Genomic DNA, 14,670 nt, shown 5'->3' with positions numbered 1-14,670 from the left:
CCATATCACCCTAAGGTGTTCTTTCCTACGAATCAAACAATATCATTGTTCTTTTTTTGTTTTAATATCATTCATCCTTGAAAATGCATTATGTCGTTCAACTGTTTCAATATTCAAGACTAAGCTTTAAAATTTATTTCACCTATCAACCACTCTTGACTGCCCGCTGTCCAAACCCCCAAGTGTTCTATAAAATAAAGATGATGACAATTTGTTTTTTTCTCGGTTTTTTTTTCGTGGCAAATTATGAAAGCTAGCTTGACACATTTACTCTACCCCTCGAGCGAAATATTTGTCCGCGCGTGAAAATGATGGTATTTATTAGGCATGAAACTTCACGATGAACAGAAAGCTTCATAAGGTGTTAATTTGTGTGCGTGCACGTGCTATAATAGCCGACGGAAAGTGACACTGCCAGTAGGTACCAGTGGAAAGTGTTTGCGGAGGCTTATTTCCCCCTCCCCCATAAGACTCAGTTCATAAGAACATTTACAAACAAAATAATTACATTCGGTTGGCGTTATTGGCGGAGCATAGGATACATGTTCAGAAGAAGGCGAGTTCAAATCCCCGCCAGGGGCTTACTCACACCCTTTATTTCTCTGGGCTCAGTAAAATGAGCACCACTTGTAGTAAGTTAGCAGTACTGAGAATAGGTTTTCTCCTTTTTTCTGGCAACCAACAGGTGTTAAGATGTTAAAACAGCAAACTGAAACATTTTACAAGGAATCATGTCTGCATTAACCACAATACTTGTGGTCAGAATGCAAACAAAAAACACACTCTGAAAATATATGCATTGTCCTTGAAACTATTTGGTCCACACCAGAGACAGCTTTCTTTTGAGCCTCGTCTCAAAACGGTGTTAGACCAGAGGACGCCAAAAGGCGCACAGCACAAAGACAATTCACTATCAGAGTAATGAGAGCTCGGGGTGAGCAGCTACATCATGGGACCTCATTTGCCAGGACCTGGCTCGGCAATGGGCATTGGTCTGCCAGTAGGGGGATATGATTGCGACTACGCGAGTCATTTGTCGGTAAATTTGAACTTCTATTCTGGGGGGCTGGGGGGAACTGGGAGAACCCAGAGAGAAAGCACGTACAGAACAGGGGGAGAACATACCAACTCCACACCTCGGACTTTCTTGCTGTGAGGTGCAAGCATTGCCACTGCACGAAGCTACTGCCATCCATGATGCTGTACCATGCTTCACGTGTGTTGTTCTGTTTATGTCATTCAGTGCTGCAACGCGCTTGTCTGGCTTGACCACCTGAATGTGAAATTGCAGTTGCTGCTCTGCTTGTACATCAGCCATACGGAAGAAGAAGAAGTGCCGCTCTATTAAAAATGTTTTACATTCATGCATTATGCACGTGAAGAAAAAATGCTACGTCCTTAGTTTTTGTAATGGGTTTTCTGATGTATATGCGTACATAGTGGTGCACGTGTGTGTATGAGCGTGTAAATTTACATTAAATATGTGGAGCAGATTAGAGCTGTGGTGGTTTGAAGGGATGTGATGATGCATCGATTCATTGATTAATATCGATTGTTATGCTCATGAAAACAGCCATCAAATTCTGTGTTTAAGAATACATATTTTCTTAATGTGTATATTTAGCATGTAATGGGTTGCCACAGGAGGCCCAGATTCATTACGTAAAGAAATCATGTTTTTCATGTTGAATTATGACCCTGAAAATTAACAATTACAATCGCTATCGGCTGTTGGAATGTACTACTGTATAGTCAACCTACCCAGGTTTGATTTCTGGCCATGTTCGTCACCATTAGTAGTTGTTAGCTGAATCTTACCTGTGTCTATCCTAGGTTTACAGATATCTAAATGATACAGTGAAATATCTACAATGAGGAAATGAGCAATAGCTGGCCACTCTGCTAACCCAGGCATTCAAGTTCTCAGAATACTTATTTTTATTTTGCTTATCTTGCAGTTATTAAACTTTGCATTCTACAGAAATTATTTAACCAGTGATGCTTGACAAAAGACAAACAAGCATTCAAATAGGGAAAAATTGGTAATGTTATACTTTTGTAAAAAAAAAACCAGCAGAATGTAACATTAATATATTTTAAGCGTGCAGCTTTTTTGACAAGAATAGTTTTTTTTCCTGAATAGCCTAACTGATGAATGCGAAGCAGGTAACATTCCCTTATAAATGTCACGGTCGTGAGTGGGGATTTTGCCGAGCAAAAATCCAGCCGTGTCAGCTGCTGATTTTTCACAACTAATAACTGCGCAATGGCAGAGGCTGGTGGTGTGCGTGACGCATACGTAGCTGGCTGCTCATGTACAGAGAGCCCTGGCAGCGTTGATCTGGGCCCTGCAGGGAAATGGAAATAAGTTTTGCCACCACACGAGTTTGATAGCTTTAGCCCCATTTTTGGAGCTCTGTTGTGCTTTCTTTAAAAACGAAGCAATGCAGCCACTTTTTCACTTAATCGCAGGGGCTCAATCTTCCTGTAAGCACGAGCAAACTTGAATTGTTGTCTAAGCAATCTTGTAAAATAAGGAAACCATTTACAACCTGTGTAGACTTGCCATGGTATGTCCATTCCAGGAAGATGGAAGCAACAACTTGAACAAATGAATGTGTTGGTTATGTAATGCCATATATACGCATATGTATGCCTTAACTGGGCAAGCCTTCAAGGATGACATAGGTAAGAAAAAAGCATTACGTCACTGTAAAAATTGTCATGGCCGTACTGCGTTTGTGGATGGGTTTTGCTTATAACGTCTTATAACAGGCCACACTCGGCTGATGAGATTAGGAAAAGTCAAAACCAGGTTTTTGTTTTGTTCCAGAGAGCTTGTTGATTGATGTGCTATTTTTATTATTATTTTATTTTGGTGGATAAGCAGATGCTATATGACGATCGCTTGTGTTGTGATCGAAACGTCGTAGTTTTTTGTTATTTTTTTGTTATTTTCTTTGAACCTATCTACGTGACTTTACCGAAAGACCCAAAGAATATGCCTCTTGTCTGTAGCCATATCACCCGTGAACTCTTCATCAAAGTAACCTGGAAGTAGTGGTAAATTACACCCCTCTATTGATGTGAATAAAACACATATGACCGTAACATTTCACAAATGCCTTCTCTTAGCTTGAACATACATATAGAAACAAGGAGGCTAAAGTACATATAGCTAGAGAAAAGGCCTTTCCGAGACTGCAGGGGGAATAAGTAAAACCAGTAAAAACAAAGTTTTTCACTATAAATCCTTTATATGCGTGGCGGCTAGTCATCTCGTCCTCTGGCTTGAGATGGCTGCCACCTATGGGTCAGATGATTGCATTGCACCATTAAGCAATGGTAATTAAATATAATATTTTTATCCTAAAAAGTGTAAAATTTTGGAAAAAAATTTTCACGAACATTAATTGTCACGCACAACGAGTCTGTGTGGAAAATGTCAGCTCGATTGGATCACGGGAAGTGGGTTAAAAAACGACCAAAAGATTTGCACGGTCCTAAGCAAGCAAGCAAGTGAACTTAATATAAAGGATTTAAAAAGGAGTGACCTCTCATTGTCAGAGACAAGAGGGCGCAGTGTTTGTGGGGTGGCTGAGATATGAAACCAGAGTGACTATACAATTTGGTACAAATGCTTTCGTGAATAATGACAAGGTTTCATGCACACACACGCTGATGAATGGGTAGGCACTGGAGAAAGTTGAATTCTGCGTGTTTTTTTCATAAGGTGGAAGGAAGCATGTTATCAGCAGTCCGTGTCACTTAGAGTTTATTCGCCGTGTTAACCATGTGTTGGCAAAATTGTTTGAATCATCCCTCCATTTCAATAGGAGCACACGTAATGTGAAACCCATACCCTTTACACTCAATTTCCCCAAAAAAACACGTGTATATCTCACACAATGGAGAGTTAATGTATATGTAAAAGCTAAATAGTTATCAGTTGTATTTCTCGAATGCTTGGTCGTGTTTCATTGTGCAGACACTAACATAAGTGGGGTAACTTTAAGCGAAAAAAAACTAAATCGGCAAATTCTAAAAGCCAACTCTTAAATCTTGGAGCACGTCTGTTAGGCAGGATGCAGTGGCGTGTTGGCTGCATGGGGTACTTACGGGGATTCATCAACAGCTTCTCTGCAGAATACCTTATGGCGTTCTCACTTAATTGGGGAAATAAATACAAATTGCCAGATGGTAGCATTGATTGTGGAGATGGTACATGGTGTCTTTGCAGCAGATACTCCTGTTCAAATTTACACGATAATTTAAAAATTTACATTTACATTTTATTCATACTCCTTTGATTGTGATGGGAGGCAGAGAGAGGCAATGTAGCCAAGGGGTAGCCAAACAGGAGACAGAGTGGCGAAACAACGGCGTGCGTGAGAGTGAAGTGGATTACATATCCGCACCCTGATTGGGGAGGTCTTTAGCGACCAGTGGCAACATCGACCTGCTCAAATGAGCACTGCTTATTAATCCACTTGGTGATTATTCCACTCGTTTACCTATTAAACCATCAGTCAGTCTCAAGATTCATTTTCCGGAGGGCCCTGCTAAGTTTTCGGAGTAGGGGGCAAAATATCGCTACGTTCTTTTCCCCCAATCAAGTAAATTGCAAATTACGTATCAAAATCACAGACCCTGAAACCAGCACACAATGACCTTTTCCTCTTCTGTTGACACGATTGGATCTTGACATGCACTGTGATGAATATGGCACGCATGTTTAATGACTAATACACCATCGGTATTAACCAGAGCGACTTTCTGGCTTCGAACCGCGAACGGCCACAACAAGCAGCAAATGCACTCCCAACGAGTCCCGCCACTGCCCCATTCAACACGAGCAGCCCTGATAATGTGGCTGGGATTTTCCATTCCAGTGTATAAGTTCAGCTCAGTACAATATTGTGTGTGATGCTGCATTGACAGTGATGCATAAACTAAAATAACAATCACTGCCGACTTCCCATGAAATGGTATGCATTGTAGGTATGCACATTGGACGTATGTCGCACTGCACGTAGCCAACCATGTGTTCACCGGAGAGGAATCGTGTTACACTTAAAACCCTGACCAGGATTGAACTCACAAACTTAAATAAGGCAGGCACTCTAACCTCAGCAGATTTCAACCGTGGATTGTGAAACAAGTTGGTTTTGCTATTTATACAGAATGTGATACGAATGATATGAATATTGAGACATTTTCCTATTCGTGAGCAAACAAAACATTTCACGTACGTACAGTAATTGATATAGACAACTATTAAACATGTAACTCAAGAAAAATGCTTAGCACACTGTGTCACGAACCCGGCGACCACCCATACAATTTATGCTCAGGGCTACCATCAGTGGCGAATATCTGAACCAGTTGTGGGCATCCCCTAGGTCGACTCAGCCATAAATGAGTACCTTGCGGCCAGTCAGGTGCGGGGTTGCTCCCACCACACCTTCACGCACGACACCAGCCTTTATAGGCGCTCATTAGCAGCACTTGCCCCGACAGCCAGTGTAGGCTACACGGGGGACTTTGTCTTTGTGTGTGCATGTATGTATGTATGCATGGCTATTCCCAATTCATAAACAATCGACCATATAATTTGCTTCCACTTGGCAGACAACTATTGGCACATGAATGTTTCGAAGGCATCAACAGACATGGAGTCTCCTGTGTTACCCTTTGGGGTTTCACTATCGAGGTGAATAGGGGTGGTTTCTGCAGGGGCTCACATGAGAGATTCTTAATTATGCTTGCTCCTTAGCAATTAAGGAAATGTAATATATCTGAACCCAGCAAGTAGTTTAATCTCTTTTGTTGTTGTTGTTGTTGTTTAAAAATGATAGACACTTAAAAGCAGGTATTTATTTCAATGTGTGTATGTATTTGATTATAGTGTCCGTCTTATTAACACAACTGAAAATCATTTTAGCCAGGGTTCTTCATTAGAAGTGGGAATTGAGTTAAAGCTACGCGAAAACAGAGAACAGCTTTTTCATTTGAAGCTCATACTGCGCTCCCATGACCATGAGCTGGTGGGCTCCGAGTCCCAGGAATGACCCGTTTTTTATTCCCCCCCCACTATCTCCTGCAGTTGGAATGCCATGCTAATTCTCGAAACAATAACGTGTCTCTGATTAGCACCAAGGAAACAATGTCACTGACAATTTATCACGTGTGCTTTCGTGACCAATATTATTCAAAAGAGATTTCTTTGGTTAGATCGCGAAAATGTAAATGTGTCATGAACCCACCTCCTGATGATGCTGGTTTTAGTCAGCAGCGGGACATTCTACTCAAATTGTAAATGTTGTGGGTTTGCTCTCCAACACACCGGTGTGCTGAAATATTAACTAACTGGCACGTTTTGTTCAAAGCTGGTGAACTAAAGAAAAGGGGTCTTACCTCTGCTCCCACGTGTGCCGCTGGCTGGGAGGTGGTGGGCAGGGTTTGGTGACGTCAGAGGCATCATCTGCTTTGTAGGGTCGGCTGCCAGTCTTTGAACAGGCCACAAGAACAAAACGTAGTCAATGACAATGTTTGCGGTTGATTAAATCGACTTCCATCGACGACTTAAACCAGTTCGATTTCGAATGTTGGTCCAGGTGAACATCATCAGGAGTTGACTTCCGTGTAAAAGTGAACTGCAGGGCCGGGCCGTTGAGCCCGCTGGATGTCAAACTTTGCATTTGTGTCCTGGTCACAAAAGCAAAGTTTATGGGGAATAATTGCCATTTTCTGTCCTTTTGAGGCATAATCAATTAGAAAATGACACTTACTACCCAGGAACAATAAATAAATAAATTTGTTACACAGTGATTTATCAATGCCTTGGAAGCTTATAGAGAAGTGTGGCATTGTGAGCTTAATGACTAAATCATAAATTAAATGCGTATTGTTTACCTTCCAACAAAAATAATTTTAGATGAATATTTAATCACATAGTAGCATTCATGCGATCTAACCCAAAAACCTTTATTATGAATAATATTGATCGCGAAAGCCTCCGTGTAAAACTGGCATAGTAGCATACCAACATATTCTTTAGTTTTGAAGGAATGCCTGGGGGATGTAAATAAATTCAAGCAATGTTGTCGACATATACTGCATATGCAAGGGATTATTAAACTAATGCAAAATGTAAAGTTTCCATTGTGTAAAGAAAAACATTGTCTTTAATCAGCCACGTAGGATCAGCATATTATTAAATTCTGGTAATGTAATTAGAAAACAAGTCTCTTGACATCAACACAGAATTGAACGAATATTGATGCACAATAGTGGCGTCTAAATGCGTCTCTTGGAGCCTAATGTTCATAATCATGGCGATCCAACATCTTAATTCTAGTGACTGAGTGTGATTGTTGAATTTCGCACAGACATCTAAAATAATTCTGAACATTCTCAAAATGTTCCATGAAAACTTTGAAAAATAAAGAAATTCTCTATTGGTTAATTAAGGTGTATTTTTGTACTGGAATGTGTATCATCCATTAGCAAAGATCATTTAATTAAATTCTCATGGGTTGTATTACCATTTCGATATTAAATTATCTTTTATTTTAATTATTAGTTCTTGCAAGTTTTTTTAGTTGGCAAAGTATACAATTTTATGTTTACAAAGTAAGTTCCACCAAGCTCGATTTAAAATGTTTTTTTTTTTAGAAGATTTTGCCAATTTAATTTTGGTTGTGTGAACAAGGCTTTGAACTGCATCAAACAGAAAATATATTCGATTTGTCTGTAAAATATAGCTTTAAATTCCTGGAATCACTCTGTTGACACGCATCATAATTTAAGCTCTCTGCACTGATACATCCTCCGCTTTGCATGCGATATCTGTGGCTCGGCCTGCTGGTGAGGGCTTTTGTGTGAAAAGGTGTCTAATAATATTCTACACATCTGGCTAAGTCACATATTACTGGCATTCCAGGCTCATTGGTGATGATGATGGATGTTGGGGTAACTATACTGTTTGTGCTTTTCAACCGCATGCCTCGCACAGTGGGGAAATGTTGTAGGTCACATGATTTGAAAAATAATTTTAACGTAGATTTGTTCTGTCTACATTTTAAGGTTCTTGTTCGTGTAAAAAATACAACAATGTGAGAGAAAATCGGCTAAAAGTTCAGGAGTGGCATTTTAAAAAGTATGTAACAATTCCTGCAAAAAATGGTCTTTATACTTTTGAAACTCAATTTCTGGAAATGTTTATAAATCATGTTTACTGCACAAGTGGTAAAAATATCATCCATTTAAAGGTCACGACCTCGTTATAACGTTTTGAAGAAATTATGTAAATTTATCTTGGCAGCAACAATTTTTGAATGCCAAGCTTGGCTAAAGTTCTTGCTCCATGTGTTTAATAGATTCAACTATTCTCCTGCCAGTCACATCACTGAAAATTGGCAATATTCACCTGCCAGTGCTTCAGTTTGAAACTCATCATCCTCCCAAAAATTGTGCTATTTCAATATAATCAAAGAGAGGTGATAATACAGATACTAACACATTGATGTGGTGTTTTTTTCCCTGCCAAAATCCTATGGAATAACTTAAGTCATGAAATAATAAAAATCTCATTCTATGAACATGATTTGTTCAGTAAATATTGTTCCTTGGAAATGTGGACTCCAAATTTGTAATCAGAAAGCTACTTTTAACTTTACATTTTGTAACTGGGTGATCTGTGTATTGTCTATTTACAAAGGTACACGAGCTGTATATATGGGCACAGGGTGTGATATTTGAGTATTCTTACAATTTTAAGTCTTACATCATCATGAAGAATAACAACAAGGCTGCCAGGCTACACCCGTGAAGGCACAGGATATATGACACGGCTCTGAGTCTGTTTTTGCAGTTTATCTTGAAATTCTATATCAGACAGATCACTGATAGGAAATTCAGTGGATTATCTGCATATAGATGGTTTTGAGAGAACTGTCAAGGTATGCCAAAAGTCATGGATATATTACCGAGGGCACATCAGGGGAATGACTGTTGGATCTTAAACTATGTCATATATTTTTCCTATATCACTTAATTATTCTGTGGTTTCGGAGATGCTATTGAAGCATAGTTGTGCAGTGTATCCACACATTGCCTGATAATTTATGTAACGCAGATCATTACATATTCCAGTAAACCAGAATCCAATTTTACGCCATATGATCGCAAATTGTCGTTCAGTATTGCACAAAATTATAAATACAAAATAGCTTATCGGATTTTATTGTGCTGTTAGTTACATATGTTTTTGTTATTAAAACATTTGTGTAATATTTGAAAGAGGTTTAAGTTTAAATTTCATAGCAATTACAAAATATATGTATGTCATATACTGATGAAGTTTATGTCTGCTTGTTTTATTTTACAATAAAATAGTGACACGTCTCAACTTTGTGACGCACACGAAAATAACAGGTTTGCTTTTACCTTATTCTACGGATTATGATACTCTATGGAGAGTTAAACAAACCTTAAACGTGTGCCAAGTGTGTGCCTAAGGTGTGCACACACAACTTACGTTTTAAATTAGAGCCGGGAAAATATCTGAGAATATTAGCAGAACACGAAGGTTGTCACGACCAAGATTATCCATGATAGAGGTTTTTTTGGGGGGGTTAGATCGCATACATATATAAATGTGTCATTAAATACGCCACCACCCGAAACAGCCAATTGGTAAGGTTTGTCACGTAAACAAAACATGCTAATTAGTCACCAGTTCAGCACACTGGTGTGTTGGAGAGTAAACCTACAGCATTGGAAAGTAAAACACTCCCTCTATTATGAGCTGAGAATATTGTTAATACGGTTTTTAGTCGTGGCTATCGGCAAGTTTGTGTCTCAAGTCTCATTGTGTTTCAGGGCTGCTCAAAGTTAAAAGGGATACAATTCCAGAATGCTTGTGTGTGTATTTAGAGAGTGAAAATAGCATTGTAATGATACGTATACATTTCAGTAGTTTTTTTTTACAATAACAAGTCTTGCATTGCTAAGTAGCATGGGGAATTCTCCGCATGATATTCCTGTTTAATTTCCCCATCTGTTTAACCCTTGGCCACATCCTTTGTTATAAAGAGCCTAGGTGTATTAAACCCTTCTACCAAATTACTATATTTTGGCCAAGACTGAATAATTACGATGCTCATTTAACCAAATTGAATAAAAATGTAACGGTAATTCTGCCTTATTTTTATGTGCATATATTGTATCATTTGTGGTGAGGGGTGGGGGGGTTTGCATTGAATTTATGACATGCAAAAGGATGTGTAAATGTATTTTTATGTTTCCTGCTAAGGCAAGGCGTATCTTAACAAATTCAGGAGTGATACATATGGCAGTACTTACCTCAATTCGAAGCCTTCATCCAGCTGTAAAAAAAAAACAATCATATGACAGGGGCTAGATTGTTTTCCATGGGACGACCACAATTCACTTCCCTCGAAGTGGTACTCATTTCCTTGAGCCTGGGAGGATGATGGGCTGTGTTGACCTCTGACCAGGACTTGAACTCACAGATTTTCCATTTGAAAGTCAATAACTCTAGCCACTGAACCACTTGGCAAAAATGCACGTTTATATAAAAACGTATGTCATCACATTTAATTGCTGAAAACGTGAACATTGCATAGATTTGTTGAAACGTTGAATACTGTGCATCTTTGTTAGCATGTCTATGAACTGTAAACCCGTATTTTTCAAATGTAATATCACCTACACTCAAGGGGGCATCAAAACATTGTACACTAAAATGAAATTCAAACAATCAAAATAATGTTTAGGTAAAAGCCATGAGAAAATAGCGAGTCTTGCACTCCCTCCTAAACACACCGAGGCCCGTAGCGTGCCGGATCACTGCCGGCACGGCATTCCAGATCCTTGGGGCAACACTTGAGAAGGCCCGACCCCCCAGCAAGAGCCGAGGCTGTCAGTGTAGTAGGCCCTGCTCTGAACAGCGTAGTGCATAAATCCCAGCCGTGTGACAGATCAGTCGGGCCCGCTGCTATATTGACACAGATAATGAAATGCAGATTCGATGCGCCAGTTGGCTTTGGTAATTCTGGTCTGTAATTGTTGGGAAACTCTCGCGATTGTGTTCATCAGCCCCATAGACTCATTCACATGGGGAAAGATGTCTTCCTATTGATCCGCGTGTGTTGGGGGTGGGTGGAGAGATCAGTTGTTGTTCCACTTGCAATTTAACCAATTTTGCGTTCAGGTAGAATCGATGGTTTGATTTCCACTGACACCCGGTAACATCTGCTACGTCAAAGTGTGTTGTTGCAACGTGAACTCCTGTAAGTAAGTAAATTAGGAACTCGTGTAAGTATCTTTACATGCACGAGCAGGTCTTATTGTGCCAGTGTCATTCGTAGTCTGAATTTCACATTTGAGCATTAACCACATCACAGGCTTGAAACAACCTTCCCTGCAGCGTCAATAGGTGAACTGTGATCCATCCGTAAGTGGAGGTTTTTGAATGTGTGAACACATCTCCTAATCTTCTTGGTTCTTTCGGTAAAGTCACGTAGAAGGGAAATAATACAATAATAAAAATAAAACATTAGAAAATAATATAAAATTATATAATAAAATAAAATACGTGACTTTACCGAAAGAACCAAGAAGAGGAATCCCTGCAGTCACGAAAGCTTTAAATCGAAACATCTCCTAATATGCACGTTTTTTTGGCGCTCTGAATATGCTGGGGATGCTGCCACAGTGTAATTGTTAGAAATACACAAGGAGTGGTATATGAAACAGTCATGCAGGTTTCTTAAATCCGCACACCCCTGTCCACCCATCAGTATAATTCGGTGCCCCAGTAGATTGGCAGGTTGCACGTGGTGGTGTAAAGTGTGGGTAATACAATCTCTTTCAAGACGTCTGACCAGTGTGGAAATGTAGGCGAAAAAAAACCTCGAGGTGGGCTGTCAGAGCTCCTTGTAGTGAAGACAATCTCACCAGCAATGGTGTGAGCAGGCAACTGCAGGGCCACACCTTTCCCTTTTACCAACTTTTCATTCATATGTTCCCATGTTTACATCCATTAAATTAGCTATTTTTATTTTACCAGGTAAGCTCCACTGAGCTATTTAGCTCTTTTTCAGAAGCGACCTGGCTATAACAAATGATAGCTCAACGAAGTGGCTTATCACGTGGACATTTATATCAGCCATATACTTTAAACGCACGTTTCTAAATGTGAAGGAAAACACCGGAGAACCCGGAGAAAAATCCACACGACCACGAGGAGAACATTCAAAACTCGAAATATACAGCAGCAGGCTTCAGGGTCGGGATTGAGCCCACGATCTCTTGCATACCGGGCGAAGTAGTTAACATCTCTTAGCCACCGTGGCACCCCGTTAATGGGTGTCTCATACATGTGGGGAGACGCCAGAGTACCTGGAGAAAACCCTCACGTGCGAGGGCGGTAACACAATCCCTGCACAGATGGCTTACAGGTGGAGATGTATCCACTTGCTGTACTGCCATACTATGGCAAGCCAGGAGATGACGACCTCGACACCTACGGGGTCTGGAGGGAATTCGTGTGATCCACCAGCCCCCGCCCTGACAGAGCACGGACTAATACTGGTAGGAACCTCCTGGTTACACCAGCCCACAGGGGATTATTGTGTCCGTCGTGCAGGGAGGGGCTGGGTGGGGAGGGAGGGGCAGGGTGGGGAGGGTGGGGCTGGGTGGGGAGGGGAGGGTGGGGAGGGGCTGGGTGGAGATGGTGGGGAGGGGCTGGGTGGGGAAGGTGGGGCTGGGTGGGGAGTGGGAGGGGTGGGGCTGGGTGGAGAGGGGCTGGTCACCCCGTGGAGCCCTTATAAAACTCAACGTTTAACCTACTCACGCCGGCTTGTGCCCGCCCTCACAGTCGGGCATATTTGCCGAATACACCACGCCGCCGTTGACCCTGGCCATTGACCGAGCAACCCAACGTTCCTACCAGCTCCCTCCGCAGGAATGTGTTAGGTGTGCACCACCAGTGCCCGGCTATGCCGTTATCGCTCTCTCCTGGATGGGAGTTGTTGTTTTTGAGCTCAGCGGAAGGGTTAAAATGTTTCAACGAGTCGAGAAGAACCTGACCACCGTCCAGCAGCTGTTGCGCCCTGTGCATCGCTTCCCCATGACTGCTAACCATTGTCATGTTTTCACTTATTCCCCCTGACAGTGGATTCGCGTTGGCCTCACTGTGGGCTCCATTCGTGGAGTTGCGTGGTTTTCTTGTCCTAAAAAAGGCCCTCCGTAAATAAGTGAGGTGACATGACAAATGCTCTCAAACACGTGTGGTCGACTTCTTGTAAGATTTCATAAATCTGTGATGCGGTGATACTTTAGTCTGAGCATTTCGGATTTTTTTTAAAGTAACATTTTCAGATAAATGTTTTCTCTTCTTAAATGTCATGTATCTGTTGCGTCCGTGGGGCTACTCAACTTGTCTTTTTTACCGTTTCGTTGGGGGTGGCTACACCGCCTAGTGGTAGCGTGTTCTTGCAGTGGTCCGTTGGTTCGAATCCGGCAGGCTGCCTTGGTTAATACCGCAGGTGACTTATCCATACACAAATATATGCCATATGCTTTATAGTGGACGCCAAACATCACCTTGACATCATTCAGTAAGAATAAGCCATTGTGTGCTGGATGGTCCATGTTTGCCAATTAAAGATAGCAACATCACTCCCTAATGACAGTAGCCTTCTGTGAGACATCGTAGATTTGTGACAGCCTTGCGATATAATAATGATGCAAGTGCCCAATGTCCAAAATTAGAAGTTATGAATTGTTATTTGTTCAGATTAAAAAAATATATCGATAAAACACATTAACATAATGTTGTGTGGTTGCCGTACTTGCACTTTCATTTCTGTAGTCATTTGCCAGGTATCTATTTTCATTTAATTTGTTTTAATAATTGAAAATAGCATCACATATATATAGATAGCAATTTGTAAATGAGTAGAGGAAACAACATACAAAATGAACACAATTCATGATTAATTGAACTTATATTTACAATAAACAAATGATTTGATACGTGTCCATTATGTACCAGTATCCAATGGAGCAGCTTTAGAGCAAATAAAATGTATTATCTTGTATACGTGCATATAAAAGTTCGTATACAGAGTGGTGTATTCAGAGAGGGGCAACTTTGACTTAACGTTGTCCCCGAGACACGAAAACCACAGGAACAGCTTGTTGGAGAAGCCACACGTGGGATTTAATAGAATTTGTTCATGCTGTCAGTGAATTTGCTCATGTACATAGCTACTTCATGTAAACAAGTTAAAGGTGTGGGATGTTTATCGAATGTGTTAATGCCGTCACTAAATCAATCAATACCATTTTTTATTTCTACAGCACTATTTCGTGCAAAGGATTCCATTCAAAGTGCTGTACAGATTTAAATTAAAATATTGTTAATAGACTAAATCACAAGAAGAATAAAAGCAAATTCCATACAAAACAAAATTGCATTATAATACATTACTATCGAAGGCATATTTAAAAAATAACACTATAAAATAATCTTAAGTAAAAGCAAGTTTAAAATGTGAGTTTTTTTATTTTACTTAAAACTGCTTAATCATTGTAAAGCCATTCCACAGATGAGAACCAGACACACTGAAGGCCGCT

This window comes from Lampetra planeri, chromosome 10, assembly GCF_965212315.1.
Source record: "Lampetra planeri chromosome 10, kcLamPlan1.2.h2, whole genome shotgun sequence".
Classification (NCBI taxonomy): Eukaryota; Metazoa; Chordata; class Hyperoartia; order Petromyzontiformes; family Petromyzontidae; genus Lampetra; species Lampetra planeri.
Note: the sequence above shows the minus strand (reverse complement) of the source record.